Source organism: Dendronephthya gigantea, unplaced genomic scaffold (genome assembly GCF_004324835.1).
Source record: "Dendronephthya gigantea isolate DGI-Jeju-01 unplaced genomic scaffold, DenGig_1.0 000156F, whole genome shotgun sequence".
NCBI lineage: Eukaryota > Metazoa > Cnidaria > Anthozoa > Malacalcyonacea > Nephtheidae > Dendronephthya > Dendronephthya gigantea.
This window is the reverse complement of record NW_021163166.1, coordinates 478,150-494,755: the sequence shown is the minus strand read 5'-3', so window position 1 is coordinate 494,755 and position 16,606 is coordinate 478,150. Positions and strand designations below refer to the sequence as shown.

The 16,606-nt window shown below is 37.1% G+C and overlaps 1 long non-coding RNA gene across 4 annotated transcripts; it reads right to left on the bottom strand.

Moving 5' to 3' along the window:
* Positions 1-8: 8 nt before the first annotated feature.
* LOC114537301 lies at positions 9-12,780 on the bottom strand. 4 transcript variants are annotated; one of them, XR_003688578.1, is made up of 8 exons: positions 12,639-12,780; positions 10,927-10,969; positions 9,331-9,511; positions 8,610-8,656; positions 7,962-8,005; positions 6,859-6,920; positions 5,028-5,122; positions 9-52 (listed from the first exon to the last, which is right to left on the bottom strand). It is a non-coding gene; the product is annotated as an uncharacterized LOC114537301 (long non-coding RNA). The 4 variants fall into 4 exon arrangements; XR_003688576.1 differs by having other exon boundaries at positions 8,610-9,511; XR_003688577.1 differs by lacking the exons at positions 8,610-8,656; positions 9,331-9,511.
* Between the last annotated feature and the right edge of the window lie 3,826 nt (positions 12,781-16,606).

Below are 16,606 nucleotides of genomic sequence, written 5' to 3'. Positions count from 1 at the left end.
TAACTTACCAAAATGATTTGCAGTAGTAGGAATGTACTGTGACACAGTCAGTCTAGGAAACAAAGAATTGTGTTAAACGATTATTTTTTCCATAGGAAAAATAAATATGCCCATGTCAGAAACTCAGCTAGGCCTACGTGCTTGGCTTTATGGGCAAAGTAAGCATATGCTTGCATTTTTGTGCTTAAAAGTCATTTAACCTTTTAAGCCTACAGTTGCAGCAATGAGGGCTCCGTCGCACTTTTTAAAACTGTACCGTGTCTTCTAAAACAGAATCAGTCAAGAATTTTGCTAGGCAGACTATTCGTAATTCATAAGGAGCAAATGAAAGTGTTTCTGACATCATAACGGTAAAACCGCTCGAGTTTTCCAACTGGCGTGCTCGTAGAGAAATCGACAGTCCACATTTCCACTTCTGGTCGCTCACGCTTCGACTACAGCTGACAGTTCTTATATTCGTGCGTTCCATACGCGAAGGAAACTTTCAATTGTACAAAGATGCCCTAACTGCCATCGCTCCGTGTTTTTTTTTGCTCTAGATCATACCCACTATTCAAGGTGGCTCCCCGTTCACATCCGTGATATGGAAACGCTGGACAAGGAACTTCCCACAGTCGCAAAGAAGTTCGAAAGCGGAAATTTTGTGGTACACAAAACACGCCGTGCTTTTTCTGCAATTTCCCTTGATCAAGCACACGAACAGAATAACAAGATTGTCAAAGGTGATATTGGTGCGGTTGGTCTGACTAGTAATGAGAATAAATTGCTACGCTGGATGGTTTCGGGTCCAGAACTGGCAAGAATAATCAACGATTTCGAGTCTGCAGTAGAATCGCTGAAAGATTTTCAAAGTAAAGGACCGGATGTTCGTCATCATGAGCAAGTAAAAGGAGTCCAGTCAACCTTTAGCAAACAGGTCAAAGATATGTACAACTCGATTGAAGAAATGGGAAACCCTTTCTTAGAAGAGAGCGAGGATTTACTTGTTCTAGACACGCGAAATTTGGTGGATACTAGTGTCATAGAGACTGTTCGTAAAATAGAAGCTATTGGTAAAGAGCAATATGAGCAATTTGTTACCGACAGGCTTGATAAAAGAATCTCACTCTTTAAGCCAATAAAGAAAAACAAGTTACCACTTTTCACTTCTCCTATTCGCCTGACAAAGAAGTCCAAAGACAAGCTTCAGATCGCTTCACTCAAGCAAAACTGTGCGCTATTTTAACGTCTCTATGTTTCTTGTCAAGTTCGTGATGGAGATATGGAAACCTTTTTCTCTCACGAGAATCAAAGTTATCCTCCTTCGTTATCCCAATTTGGAACGATGCGATCAGGAACCAAATCAGATTTGTTGCCATGTCTCGAAACGATTAGCAATGCACAATCAGTAAAAATATCTGTTGACGTCGTTCTATTGGATGGTGCAGCTATTGTTAACATGCTAAAGCCCGGGGCATCACGAATTTTTGAAGAATACAGTCGAAAGGTTTCCATCCCATACGTGAGTAGCCAACTCCAAGTCGCCAGACGAGTGGATGTTATTTGGGACAGATATTTCCAGCACAGCCTTAAGACCGCTACAAGAGAGAAGCGAGGTAAGGGAGTACGTAGACGTGCTCAAGCTGATAGCAAAATTCCTGGAAACTGGCAAACCTTTCTTAGAGTAGCAGACAACAAGAAGGAACTTTTCAGCTACCTTGCAGACCAGGCAATTACGATTGGAGCTGAGAACGGAGAGGTTATATCAACAAAAGAAGACATGGTAATCTGCAATACAGAAAGAGTTCTTGCCGATCTATCTCCCTGTCAACAAGAAGAGGCTGATTGTTGTTGCACGCCGCCGATGCATCGAAGCGAGGATTCACAACGGTGATGGTGCGTACAATTGATACGGATGTTGTTGTGATAGCAGTCGCACATTTTCATCTGATGTCTTCGTCTGAATTATGGGTAGCGTTTGGGGCTGGAAAGCACTTACGATACTTGCCTGTGCATGAGATTGCACGTTCCATGGGACCCTAAACGTCAAGAGCACTCCTAGCATTTCATGCTTTTACAGGCTGCGACCAAACATCAGCAAGGGAAAGAAGACTGCTTGGGAAACATGGAGAATTCACAGCGATGCAACGGGAGCATTTGCAAGACTAAGCGATTACCCATCATCGTTAACCATGAGGTAATGCCAGTCATTGAACGCTTGAACGCCCCCTCAAGCCTCAAAAAGTTGTCAAGAGCTTCTCAAGTGCGGATGCAAAAGTGAAAAGGGATGTTCAGGACGTTGTAAATGTGTACATGCTGGAATACAATGTACATCATTATGTTACTGTGGAGGAGAATGTGACAGAGATTAACCATAAAGGCTTGAACATATGGTGAACAATTATGTTGACGCTGAGTTCTAAACTAACCGAAATACTTAGAACTAATGCGTTAATACTGCTTCTCTGACAGCTGTAAATATCTTTTAGTTTCATTTTCATGCAAAAACAGTATTAGTAAGTGTATCGATAATATTGAAAATAACCACACTAAATGTGTTAACTATATATCTAGCATTCCTCTATCATTATGTGAATCCGCACATTTACAAAGCATAAATGGTGAAAATTCGATTAAGCCTTCGTTTTTATGTAGAGTTATAATTTATGCGAAAAATGGTCCCCAATTGAAATTTATGAGTGGGCCCACATGGCATCTATTTTGACAGGTCTTGTTTAGCAAAAATGTAAAATTTTGTGCTTTTAACCAAAAACCCACAATTTTCCTACCAATCTGCAGGACTAAATTAGGTCTGCTGGCTCCGTTTACTATCCGATAAAAATGTTTTTAGGATTTATGTATGGACGGGTCAAATTGGGATGATCTCTTGATTGCAAAATCACCGGACGCTCGCAAACAAAAAACCCCTATGTATCGATACTTACAAACTGTGTAAGATGGAAAAATCGAACTCGCTTTGGTAGCCTTAAAAACCAGAGTCACGCCCAATAAACGCTAATCAACTCCCCCCCCCCCCTTGAACTCCTTGGGGCCACCGTTCTGGCTCGTTTGATAAGCTCAGTCCAGAAGGCTAACTTGTATATGCAGATGTTTCCTGAAACGTATTTACATATGCACTGATTCGTATACGTCCAGAACCCGTAAATGAAATACGAAAGCTCGCCGTCAGAGAGGTGGAAATTTTGCCCCGCACAAAGAAAACGGGGAGGCCAATCACTATTGTGGACTAGAGGAGAATTCCTAAAGTACCTCTCGAAAACATCGCCATCAGTGTCAGGACATACAGATCTTAGGGGTTCAGATGTCGGGGCAAATGCTGCAATGACGAAATCAAATCCTGCAATGATGAAATCAAATCCGTATTCAATTATGAGAGCATTGACAAGAAGTGACATTGTTAAGATTTGATCGACGTTAATGCTACAGCAGCAAGACAAAGTTATTATGAGTGACACCGTGTGTGCAGTTCATTTACAACATAAGGTGTCCTTCTACAGCACAGAAGCCTACCGCGGACCAGTTTAAACATTGATGCTTGGGATAAAATCGATCATTTACGTGGCGGAAGAGGGATATCTTAACAAAGAATATCTTACGGTTGGTCAAGTAGTTAGGGTTGTTTTGAAACCCAGCCAACGTTATTCGTTCTCGTGGTCAAATTGATAAATCGTCTCTGTCGTTGTCAGAGAAACAGCCCAAACTCCTTCCGTCGAGACACCTCTTTACGGATCTTGTAATTTTCGATCATCATAGGGTTGTTTATCATAATGAAATCACAGAGAAATTGAATAAAATTTATGAGAGTATTAGATAGTTAGAGGGCGAAGAGAAAGTGCAAGAAATTAGAACGGATGTGTTTCAATACTCCCCAAACTGCCCCCTACCCCACCAGCTTGACGAGTTAGCTACTCCGCTATTCACAAATACAGGAGTCGATTTCGCCGGACCACTTTTTGCTACGAATCGAGGGCAACCCGAATCAGAGAAAGCCAAGGCTCACGTCCGTCTTTCGACTTGTTCTTTGACACGATCATGATCCTAGAGCTAGTGCCTAATTTATCTATACAAGTCGTTTTTGCAAGCTTTTCAAGATTTTCCGCATGGCGCGGCTGCTAATATGCAAGACTGTTGTCGTTGTCAAATCCACTGCTCAAGACGTGAAAAGGATCGTCAGGTCGGAGGAGATCCAAAACAGTATTCGATGAACAAGAGAATTACATGGACTTTCATAATCGAGAAAGCGCCCTGGCAAGGAGATTTTTGAAAAGCATGATTGGTAGCACGAAAATTTGTCTTAGAAAAATACTATAAGGACGAACACGACTATTGTTTAAAGAAATGCGGACTGTGTTAATCGAGATCTCTTAACTGCAAGTCTGCAACCATCTGGAACAAATTGCTCAAAAACAAAAGAATAAAGTCACTTCGCCTATAACCTATTTGTACGACGACGAACATGTTAACACCCTCATCACTAATCTATATGTTCGTACAAATTGGTAGCTACTATTACCACCACATCAAACGACAGTAAATCAATTTATGAATCAATGGCGAAAAAAGATCTGCAGATTAAGAGAACCGTTAAAAGTATCCAACAGATCGTTTGGGATGTTGTGATTCTAAAAGATGACAAATCGCGCGATGTGCCCTAAAAGTTTGTGAAACTGGAGTTGTTTAATACCATCCCTTGATTAGAGCAGCTAAAGTCTGTATAGCCAAAAAGATGACCTAATACCATCATCGAGTTACCAATCGCACCCAAAAGTATAACTGTCTTGATTGAAGACAATATAAACTGCAACTGTAGAGAAAGCGCATGCTGAAGTTCAAGAATCCGCGACAGAAAGAAGAGTGAAAATAAAATCCGCTGACGTTTGATCTGCTAACGTTTTTTTAACATTTCGAACACTCTTACAAATTAAACATCCCTCAAAATTATAATTGCATTGAAAGTTGCGAGAAAATTGCATAGTGTAACAGCAGTGACAATGTAGAGTTTATTAATTAAAATAAAATAAACTTACCAAATGCATCATTAAAAATCTTTCCGTCAACGTTTGCTTAATAGTGGTCTTTTATGTGTTAGTGTACGTCAAAGGGATTTCTCACATGTTCCATACTAAAAAAAATATCGCAGCAAAAAAGACTTTAGGAGTAAAATAGATATTATTCAATCATAAATAGCAAATATATTGCCTATGCTGTATTAAATTTAAAAGTTTCCGTAAAACTATATAAACTATTAAACTTAAACTTAATTAAACACATCACTGATACTATGATGAGACAAAACATTAAAAATGTTTTGATACAGAGATAAAGTGAACTAAGAATGATAAACATCCCCAGCTGCAGCTATGATTCAAAGATAAAGTCAACTATTAATGAAATCCCACACCCCTGACGAACATCTCTTAATTCCCACTAGTGAGACAAAATTAGAATTATGTATTATGCAGAAAGTCAACAAATCCCATGAAGAACATTCCCCTTGATAAAAATTCCATTCTATTCTTGATGGAAAGATTAAACTGAACCACCAATACTATGCTGACACAAATCATTAAAAATGTAAGTCCCCTCAATGTGAGAATTCTTGCACAAGTCCTCACATTGCTTTACACACTTTTACATGATGATACTTGATGGAATATTTAACCTGAGCTACTACCAATACAATTATAACATCAACTATTAATAGAAAACTTCCCAGTTGAAGTCAACTCACTATATTAATATACAAAGAGCTTTATGTAGTCAACAAATTACATTTCGCCTGTGATAAAAATTGGAAACACACAAAGATATTATCGAGTGAACAAATTTCATCTATCTTGATCAATGTCCATTCCCGCTAATGATGCAAAATAAGAGCCAATGTAGTATAGACATACAGATTGTCAGCAAATTTAACCCTAGCTTATAAGCATCTCCTCAAATCACTGATGCAAAGATAATGCCACCTATGAATGAATAACATCTTACCCTAGATACAAGATACATACAGTAAACAAATCCCACCACTAATTCAAAACTGGAGCCAACTCAGCATACAGGAATATTGTCAACAAATCCCACCTTGGTATAAAAATGCCACTCTGCTACTCCATTTAATAAAAGCCATTAATAAAACTATATTGATGAAAAAACCCACTCTAATAAGCCACCTATGCTGTTGTTTTGAAAAATATGTTGAAACCTTGTAGGAATGACTTTATGGGGACCTGAGTGTATGTAAGTCCCCACAATGTTAAAGTTCTTGCACAAGTCCTCACAATGCTCCATTTTTTACACTGCGTGTTTAGTGAACTTACGTAATTGCATTGTGGGGACTAAAGAAATTTGAATTTTGATAAACATTCCTTTCCACTGATACAAAATTAGAGCCAAATCATAATATACATAGATACAGTCAACAAATCAGTTCCACCCTAGTAAACATCCCCTACCACTGCAGCTGATGCAAACATTACAGTAAATCATCTAAAAATAAAAGTCATTCCATTCTAATAAACATGCCGTCACGGTATTGATACAAAGTCAAATAATAATGAAAAACAACCCACTGTAATAAACATTCCCTCCCAATAACTAAATAGAATTACAGCCAACTCATTATTATGCTTGGATACTGCAAATCAACTAATCCTGCCCCGATAAACATCCTACTACTGATGCATACAGAGCATCCCATCATGATAAATATAAAATATCATATCCACTACTGATACCACAAAAAATTGAAAATATTCCAATCTGGTAAACATGCTGTCTAGATATTGATAGAATGATATAGTGAACTAAGAGTGAAAAATATCCTAGAGTAACAACAAGCATACAAAAAAATAATCTCACCACCAATCAACTCTTTGCAGTGGAAGTATGAACATTCTGTGCATGAAACAGTCAATTGCAAACTAGGAAAAGAGAATTGTTTTAAGCTCTATGCAAAATATATACAAAATATTGTTAACTTAGAGTTAAATGTCCCACCATGATGAACATATCACTACCGCTATTAATGTAAGAAGTACTGATGCAAAAATATTGTCAGTTGCGAGGTTTCAAAGAAGGTTTCAAAAAACATGTGTACTAAAAATCAGAGCCAACTTAGTATTCACAGTATGGGGTCAACAAATCTCGCCCTGATAAACATTCCTTTCAGCTACTGATGAAAAGGTCAACTGAGAATGGATGATGAACACCCTACTGTATCCTGCTGCAAAAGCGAGTCAATTACGAAAGAGAAACGTTTCATCATATCCCATTACTGATATGAAGATAAAATTGACAAAGATTTGACAACCCACCATGCTGAACTGCAACCCCCCCCCATATACAGAGATATAGTGAAGAAATCACATGCATCCCCAGCTACTAATACCACCCGGAAAAACATCCCATTATTCTACCGATGACAAGATAAACTTGAAAAAGATCAACTTCAGCCAGCAATACTATGGTGACACAAATCATTAAGAGACCTGAGCTAGCAGTCTCCCCACAGTGTGAGACTTCTTGTACAAGTCCTCCCAATAGGACTGCATACTGCACACATTGTGACTCATTGTGTGAATGTGTGTACTAAACATGGGTAATCTCTTGTGGGGACTTCAATAAATTCTGATCAATAATCATTCAACGCTAATAATCCCATCTCATAACTGATGCAAAGATAAAGTAAAAAAAATGAGAAAGATCCACCCTGCCTAAAGAACATCCTATCCCTCTACTGATATACAAAATAGTCAACTAAGAATGAAAAACACCCTGCCATACTGAACATATACTATCCCACTATTGATACAAAAAAGTTTATTAAGCATAAAAACATTCCACCATAGTGAGACATTGAAATTGAAAATTATCTAATGTCATTAACACATCATCCCTACTGTATATCACTATAAAAAGACATAAACTAAAAGTTAAAGACACAAACAGAAAAAATAACTTACCAAAATGATTTGCAGTACTAGGAATGTACTGTGACACAGTCAGTCTAGGAAACAAAGAATTGTGTTAAACGATTATTTTTTCCATAGGAAAAATAAATATGCCCATGTCAGAAACTCAGCTAGGCCTACGTGCTTGGCTTTATGGGCAAAGTGAGCATATGCTTGCATTTTTGTGCTTAAAAGTCATTTAACCTTTTAAGCCTACAGTTGCAGCAATGAGGGCTCCGTCGCACTTTTTAAAACTGTACCGTGTCTTCTAAAACAGAATCAGTCAAGAATTTTGCTAGGCAGACTATTCGTAATTCATAAGGAGCAAAATTACCTCCTTTTAAAAGATGAGAGCTCAGACATATATTCTAGGGATCCATGGATCCAAAGTTTTAGTGCCCTCCCGATGCATTAATGCATGAGCCAACAAGACGTCTGTCGCAACATGATTTTCACTTCTCCTCATGAAACCCGCAGTATACTCAGAGTACTTAAGTTACGTTCGCCGCGATATTGCATTATTGAATTATATTTTAAGTTGCTCATGCGTTGCTCATTCTATTTATATACTTTTAAGTCGATCCGAATAGGATAAAAAGCTAATACTTAGTTAAAGTATAACAGTGTATAGTATATGTTTGCATGGTGATCGATAGCTACCGTGTCGATGGCACGTCCAATTTTGGAAAAATTTTCAAACATCATTCCTATTTAATCACAAATTGTTGGAGCAAAAATCTCGTTAATACCTATACTAATTAATAAAAAAAGTGAAAGGAATTAGCTACTTGTGAAAAGAACAGTAGTTTAGGTAGGAACATTCCACAGTGAAAACATGGTGGTCTTTTGACGAACAACATTTATCGAACCTACAGTATGACTTTTGAAAAGCCTGTGTAGTACACTGTACATCTAGGATTTTAATTTGCCTAATTTTTGTTTGTGTTCTTTTGAATTTTTCTTTTTTTGTGTATAAAGTTCTATTGCATGGTGCCCAATTCGATCTAGAAATCATGCATGGAGTTACAAAACGGGGACGACTTAGCAAAGAAACAATTTGTGTGGAGTTAACAACATTGAGTGCCAAATTACAGAATCTCAAAAACTTGGGTAAAATAACTGAGAAAAAAATTGATTGAAAGAAATAGCACAAGAGAGTCATCAAGTAGACTTTAGCGAGTAAATAAGAACTGACTGAGGATGTGAAGACGTATATGTACCAGCCAATTGCCAACAAATTCATCGCAAATTCGATTCTAAGAAAAACGCTGTTCTTTTCGACCTCGAAACTGCCTTTGTATAAACTTCAAGGTGTTGTTACGAATTAATCGTACATTTTGTGGGGCTTTCGAAAATGCAGTTCATAAAACAAAAAACTTACAACGATTTGACAAGTTCAAATCCTCGTTTTCTTCATTGAAGGGACCGATCGCGAGTGAGTATTCATCCTGTGTATGAGTAGACTACGACACACGCATAATCCGTTGAAGGACCGAACTTATGAAAGAATATTCTGAATGTCTTCAAGCAACAGCAACATTTGCGAGTTATTGATGACTGAACTGCAAAAGATCAGGATCTGATAAATCGGCGCATTAATTACAAACAACGAAAGTGTGAGTTCTGTTTGATGGATCCTGATTGAAGTATCTATACCATCATACAGCATAAATTACCTTGGCGGATGATCAAACAATCAAATTTACGATATGTCAAAAGAAATAATCACAGACGGTGGATTCGGGCTTCGTACAGAAGGAAACAACATACAAAAGCGTGTGAAGAGGTGTTACCACAGATCGTGGAACCCCTCGAGAACGAGTGTGGTATTGAATAGGTTGAAATTAGCGAGCAACAGGTTTGTTGTTTGGAACCGACCATCATTTAACTTGCGAATGCTTTCCAAACACTGCAGAACATAACGATCAAGAAGTAACATATCAACAGCAGAAGTTGAACATTTATCGGTTAATATCCTGGGAATACCATGGGATACTGAAAACGATGTTTTCTAGTATGATTTAGGTAAATTAACGGACTTCGTCAAAATGCTTCCTGTAACAAAGCACTCCGCCGGTGTTGCAGTCTGATCAATTTGATCAATTAGGTCTGCTGGCTCCGTTTACTATCCGAAATTAGTATACACCTGACTATTGTCTATTACAAATCCTACATTCTGATTGGCTACTCAACCATTGTCTATTCGTGATGGTGAAAGTTTGGGAAAAATTCGCTTGCGGGACCGTATAAAATTGAATTAAATATTTTTCGGTGTAATTGCAGTGTATCGATTATTTTCTCGAAATTAATATAAAATTATCTAGGTAGAGGGTGTATACTAAGATAATTAGACAATTCGCCTTCGTTGTCTATGGGCGAATAGTCAACTTAGGTTTCACCTTCGTCAACTATTCGCTCATAGACAACTCGGACTCGTTGTCTAATTGTTAAATATAAGCTGCTATAATTAAGGAACTGTTGTGAAGGGACAAGCAAGCCTGAACATTTAACTTTCCTTTCCAACACTTTATATTTGCAATGTAAGGAAATTTAAGGAAACTGAGGCATCTAAAGTTGTCAATTACAAAAATTTCTTAGGATCTGCTTAGAATCTCTAACATTTTTTTAACATTTCGAACACTCCTTACAAAATTAACATCCCTCAAAATTATAATTGCATTGCAAGTTGCAAGAAAATTGCATAAAATCGCAGCAAAAAAGACATTTGGAGTAAAATAGATATTATTCCATCTTAAATGGCAAATAGCTACATTGCCTATGCTGTATTAAATTTAAAAGTGTCCATGAAACTATATAAACTATATTAAACTTAAACTTAGTTAAACTTAGTTAACACATGATGAGACAAAAATAAAAAATGTTTTAATACACAGATAAACTGATAAACATCTACATCTTTCTGCATACTACTGATACAAAAATTCGTCTTGCACACAGAAGAAAATTTATAACTTACCAATTTTGCTGTAGAGGTATGAACATGTTGTATAACAGTCAATCTAGAAAACAGAGAAATAATTTTGCTGATTAACAATATTAATGCTTTTCAATGATTTTATTATTAAATGTAGGTGCTATTACAATCAGATCTTGGGCCTTTTACAAGAAAGCATATCACACAGTTTAAGCAATTGAACTTTCCAGAAAAATAAGAGTTTGCTGATTAACATTTTCCATGCCCTAACCCTTGTTGAATCAGCCATAAATTGTGCATATGGGTAACCAACATTATGACTAGACCTTGACTAGAGCCCATTATTTTCTGAAAAGGCCTAGCTAAGAGGAAACATGGGATTGATAGTTAATGAATGGGAACATGTCAATATTATCCTTGAGAAAATACAGTATATCATATCAGGACTTTGCAGCTTGGCTGCATTTGCAAAGTAAACATTAACTACAGTAGCTTTTTGTATTTAAGAGTCATTTAATCAGGTGACCTAAAAAAATGTTTTATCATACTGTAGTGTCTTATTAACCAAACAATTTCCTGCACAAACCAACCACAAGTGCATGCAACAAAGCTGAACAATTGAAAATCTCTTCATGTGTAACTTTTTTATAGGCAAGGACAGGATTAACTGCAATCACATGGCAAAATTTGAATATTTATATAAGTCATTTTGGGTACGTCTTCCTTTGAATTTCTGATATGTGGAACCTATGTTCCAGCTCGCAAATGTTAACAGTTGGTTGTAATCCTTCCATCATTAGTTTTATTTGAAGACTCACAAATTCCAAGATAGTGGTAAAAAGTAGTGATGACAGAGAAAATGGTTTAAAAAGCTGGTGGAAAAAAGAATGTAACGTACAAAGTAGGGACACCATGCAGAATTAATGCACCCAAAAATTAGTGCTCTTTTGATTTATAAAACAAGTATACATCTATACAGTGAGTTGGTATTCTATTCAATCTATCAGTTTAAACCAGCATCTTGTGTTGAAACATTTATTTATTTCTTAAGAACATCCTTTAGCTCCCTTCTTCCATGTAGATAATGAGAATCTAGAATCTAGGGTAACTTATTTGGTAAAATCAGGTAATTATTTGGGGTTGATCAACCACATAAATTAACTGAAAGCAAATTAAGTCGCCATCCGAAAACATGTTCTCCTCCAAAAAATGTTTAGCTACTTCATCTGAATAAACCAACTGAACAGCTGAGCAATCTTTTTGTAACAAGTGAACATCTTGACCAAATCAAGCTTGAAACTTAAAAATTTGCTTAACCTATGCAGAATGCATTGTGCTCCTAAATGCTGCAATGAACATTTTGGCATCATTCTAACCTGTACATTAGTTTAAATTAGTATGCTGGGTTTAAGAATATTCCTTTTGAACAAACTTGTAGCATCCCTAAGTAATATAGAGTTCAGACACATGAAAGGTGACTTAAAAAATCGAATTATTTATACCAGATAATAAAGCATAAAGTAAAGTTGTTTAGACTTTAGAAGTAACGCTACAATTTATCACCACAAAATTGAACGGGCAAAACCTAATATTAAAGTCGTTTTCTGTGGTATAAAAACATTCTCACCTATTTAGCGGGGTTTTTCAGATAAATAATATCATAACTTCATGAATATTCAAATAACAAATATGCAAATATTTAAGTCAGATTTTATACTTGTAAACTATTCAATAACCAAGAAATAACAACATACCTGACAAACCAGCAACTAAAGCAAAAGTTGAGAATTTCGGCTTTAATATATACCAAATTGACTGCTGGAAAAATTTCTTTACATTTGACATTTGCATGCTGAAGAAAGACAACCGCCATTTTATTCTTCAAGCCGCGAGGAATTGCCGCCGGCGCCGCGGCCGAAACCTGGGGACAAGGATGGCACAGTGAACTTTATGGATTTTTATGGATATATAATAGTGATGGCAGTAGGTAATGGCTGGCTCAAATTGTCGCTTCATTGGTTGCAGACGTACCCAATGAGACTTCCCGGTTCATTGCCCGGCTCTTGTTGCCTATTGGTTGGCTCTGGTTTATGGCTCCGGCTCTGGCTGCCGATCGCCACAATCACGGCAACAAATATATTTGGACTATTTAGCCGCCAGTTCGAAGTTAACACGTAAAACTAGTGCTAGACGATACCCAACCGAACACTTAGTATTCGATGCCAACGATACTATCGAGCATGGCATCGGTGTCGATTACTGACCTGGTTTCGTTTGACACTTGTCCCCTTTTTCTGGGCAAACGTTGATTGGAATATTTTATATTTTTCTAAAATGGTTTTTTTTTTGGAAAACTACTGAATCAAATTCGACAAATCGTGAACAAAGGGAAAAAGAACAATTATCGACGTTTCGTTATACTATAAATTTCAGATGACTCAGTATGTTAATCGGTCTTTTTGCAGCTTGAGTTTCAAAATGTAAACTTCTGATTATAATCTTGGTATCGAAATTATCAGATTTCAAGATTCTTAACAAATTTTGCTATCGAAATTGGTATCGGTACTCGACCGATGCCAATTATAAAGTACGGTTGGTATAAAAAAAAATCCTGGTTTCGCCAGCATTACAAGTGGATTGAATTATTATTATCATTAGATGAGCTTAAAAGCCTGTTTTCCACTAGGCGCATAGGCGTACGGGCGTAACTTCGTTTGGGGGCAAAAAAATCGCCCGAATTTTTGAATTATGCAGTGTGCCCGAAAGAATTTTAACTCTTACCAAATTTGTAACAATAAATTTGGCAAAGCGCCGGATGTGCTTTCAAGAAAGTGTAACAAGAATGGCCAAATAGAATACACATATGTGATATATATTACAAATTTTAGCTCCCCGTTGCTGTACTGTCACCATTGCCCGAATTTTTGTTTCTCGAAATTTTTAGGGTGCAATTGTCCCCCCCACTGCCTCCCTGCCCTCTGTGTACACCTTGACTTGGCGGAACTTTGCGCGCGAAGCGGAATTTTTCTTTGCGGAGTTTTCTCGCATCAGTTTTGCATGAAAGCCTCCTGACAATGAAAAATTCCGCTCCGCGAGCAAAATTCTGCCTGGTGGGAAACAGCCCTATGAAGGTGTTTATTAAGGTGTTTAATTAAAGAACAAACTTGTATGCTGTTAAGACACAACATAAAGAACCTGATTTTACATCGAGTGGACTATATACATGTACATGAATCATGATTAAGAATAATTATATTTACAAATTTGTAAGATTACCATCATAAGTGCTACAATAATTTATAATAAATATTTGATACTTTTCGTATAAGTGGGTGAACCACAACTAAGGAGTACTATAAAATAGTTTAACATATAAATGATTAAGCAAATCTGTCCGTTTTCGCTTAAAAAATTGGAAATTCTCTTGGGTTCCGTAGTCAATAAGCCTACTATTTGGGTTGCAGCAATAGGCTATTTAGTTTATTGTTTTTATTTTGAGTGATCGATTGGTATAATTTATAACATAGCTCTTACCAATGTATTCAATTTTAGTCTTTTTAACCTTAGGTCATAAGATATCTGATCGGATAAGATGGTTTTAGTTGCTTTTTTGAATTTGCTCCATTTGATTGGACTGTTTTTCCGTTAAAGAATAATTCTTAAATTGGCATCCATATTCCAAAATAAGTCGGATGACTGAGCAGAAAATACGTGTTAGGTCGAAAAATGAGACACCAGATCGTTTTAATATGCGGAAACAGGCTTAATTGAACATATATGATGTGCGGACATATTTAAATGCTATCGCAAAAAATCGGAAGTGGAAAAGGAGTTTCACTGCTACTTTCACAAATTTAGTGATCTCGAAAATATACTATTTATCTTCATTTTCCTTCTTGCTATATAAGAAATAAACGTTAACTTTTGTAAAGTGAAAAATTTGATGACAATCCGTTATTAGGAAGTAGTGGAAAATTGCCATTTTTATCAATTTTTTCAAAATTTTCAAAAAATCACCCTAATACAATGCGTCTCGGAAATATTTTACTTTTACTCACAATATAAATTAGGATCTGCTGGCTTTCTCGCTCCACCAGGGTCGCTCGCTATGCGGGCAGCAAACTTAAAGAACTTTGTCTCCCCAAATACACGAATTTATAGTGTAAACAAGTAAAACGTCAAATTCTAAGTGTAAAAATTATTTTCTTCCACGCTGCTCACATGTTCTGTGCGCACAAACCGGGGTCCGGTTGTATCAAGCCCGTTTAGGTTAAACGGTGGTTAAGTTCAAAATAGAAAGCAAGTCTATCGTTTTACTCAACAAGCGAACTAAATGTTTTTAACCTTAATGCAAAGATACTGTTTACAACTACATATTTAGTGCATGATATTCAAGTTAACTCATTCAAGACAGATGTAAGAGTGTTCTTTAATTTTGACTTATCCACCGTTTAACTGCTAAACTGGCTTCATGCAACCGGCCCCGGGAATATAGACTATACAGTATATGGACTGCGGTCACATTTTTGAATTGCCTTGCCGTTTGAATTGCCAATTTTAATAATTTTTATTGAAATTAAGATATGTTCTGCCGTCTCTTTCACTAGTACTGTCATACAATGCGCCAAAGACAAATTTTGGTTAGGAATTGTAATTTTTTTGGCATTGGAACATGAACTCAGGTAGAGGAGCCCCTAAGATTATAATCAGTAGATTCATTAACGCTTTGAGATAGATCACAAATGTTGTCTACCGGGCAGGGGCGTGGTGGCAGGGGAAAGGGGACAGGAGGCCCCTGCGAGATTTTAAGAGTGGCGCCAAAATCACCAAGAATGATTAGTGTTTTACATTGAAAAACTGGCGTTGAATTTTGAAGCAATAAAGCCACCGGCGCACATTAGCGGGTGGGTGCGGGAGGATTGACACTCCTCAAGCTCTAGGGAAATTAGTGCAAAAAGTCAGTCCAAAACCCTGTATGCGACGAAAAATGTCGGTCCGGAAACCCGTTTGGGACGAAAAATGTCGGCCGTCTTAAATACGAATGACGTTATTTTGTATCGAATATGTATCGTAACCACTGTTGGTTAATGAAACTTGTAGCTAACATACTATAACTTCAAATGTAAGGAAATATGTTCATCAGATAAATTTTTCACGGTCTGCTTTTTGAGTTACCCTCTACTACTTTTACCCCCGTAAAAATAAACCAAACAAAATGCTTCGAAATTTAACTTATTCTTTAAATGTAGTTTGTAGGTAAAAATTTTCATGAAAAAGGCCGTAATAAGACCATGAGATGCTCAAATTTCAAAAAGTTTCTCGCTCGGCGCCACGTGAGGCTATACCCCTAAGCATAATCTAAGCCATGGGACTGTTGCAAGAAAACGAACGCTGTGCTTTCTTCCGTTCACCGAATCGGGCAATTTTTATTGTAATAGACAGCTCTTAATATCGTAATGTAATATACGCCCAATACTAGACTTTCCATACCAAATAAAAACATTGCAAAGTCAGTGCGACTTTGGACAACCTCCCCCATGGATATTTATTGGATGGACGCCCCTGAATATAAAGCGATATGTGTTCATTGATCTATTTTATCGTTCTTGAAACTTGCCATTACCCAAGCTCCTCTAGGCCACTCGCGTCTACAGCACTCGATCTGTGCACTTCCACGAACTCTCTAACAAGGGGGGTGATCTAGCAAAAGGGTGCGGGGACG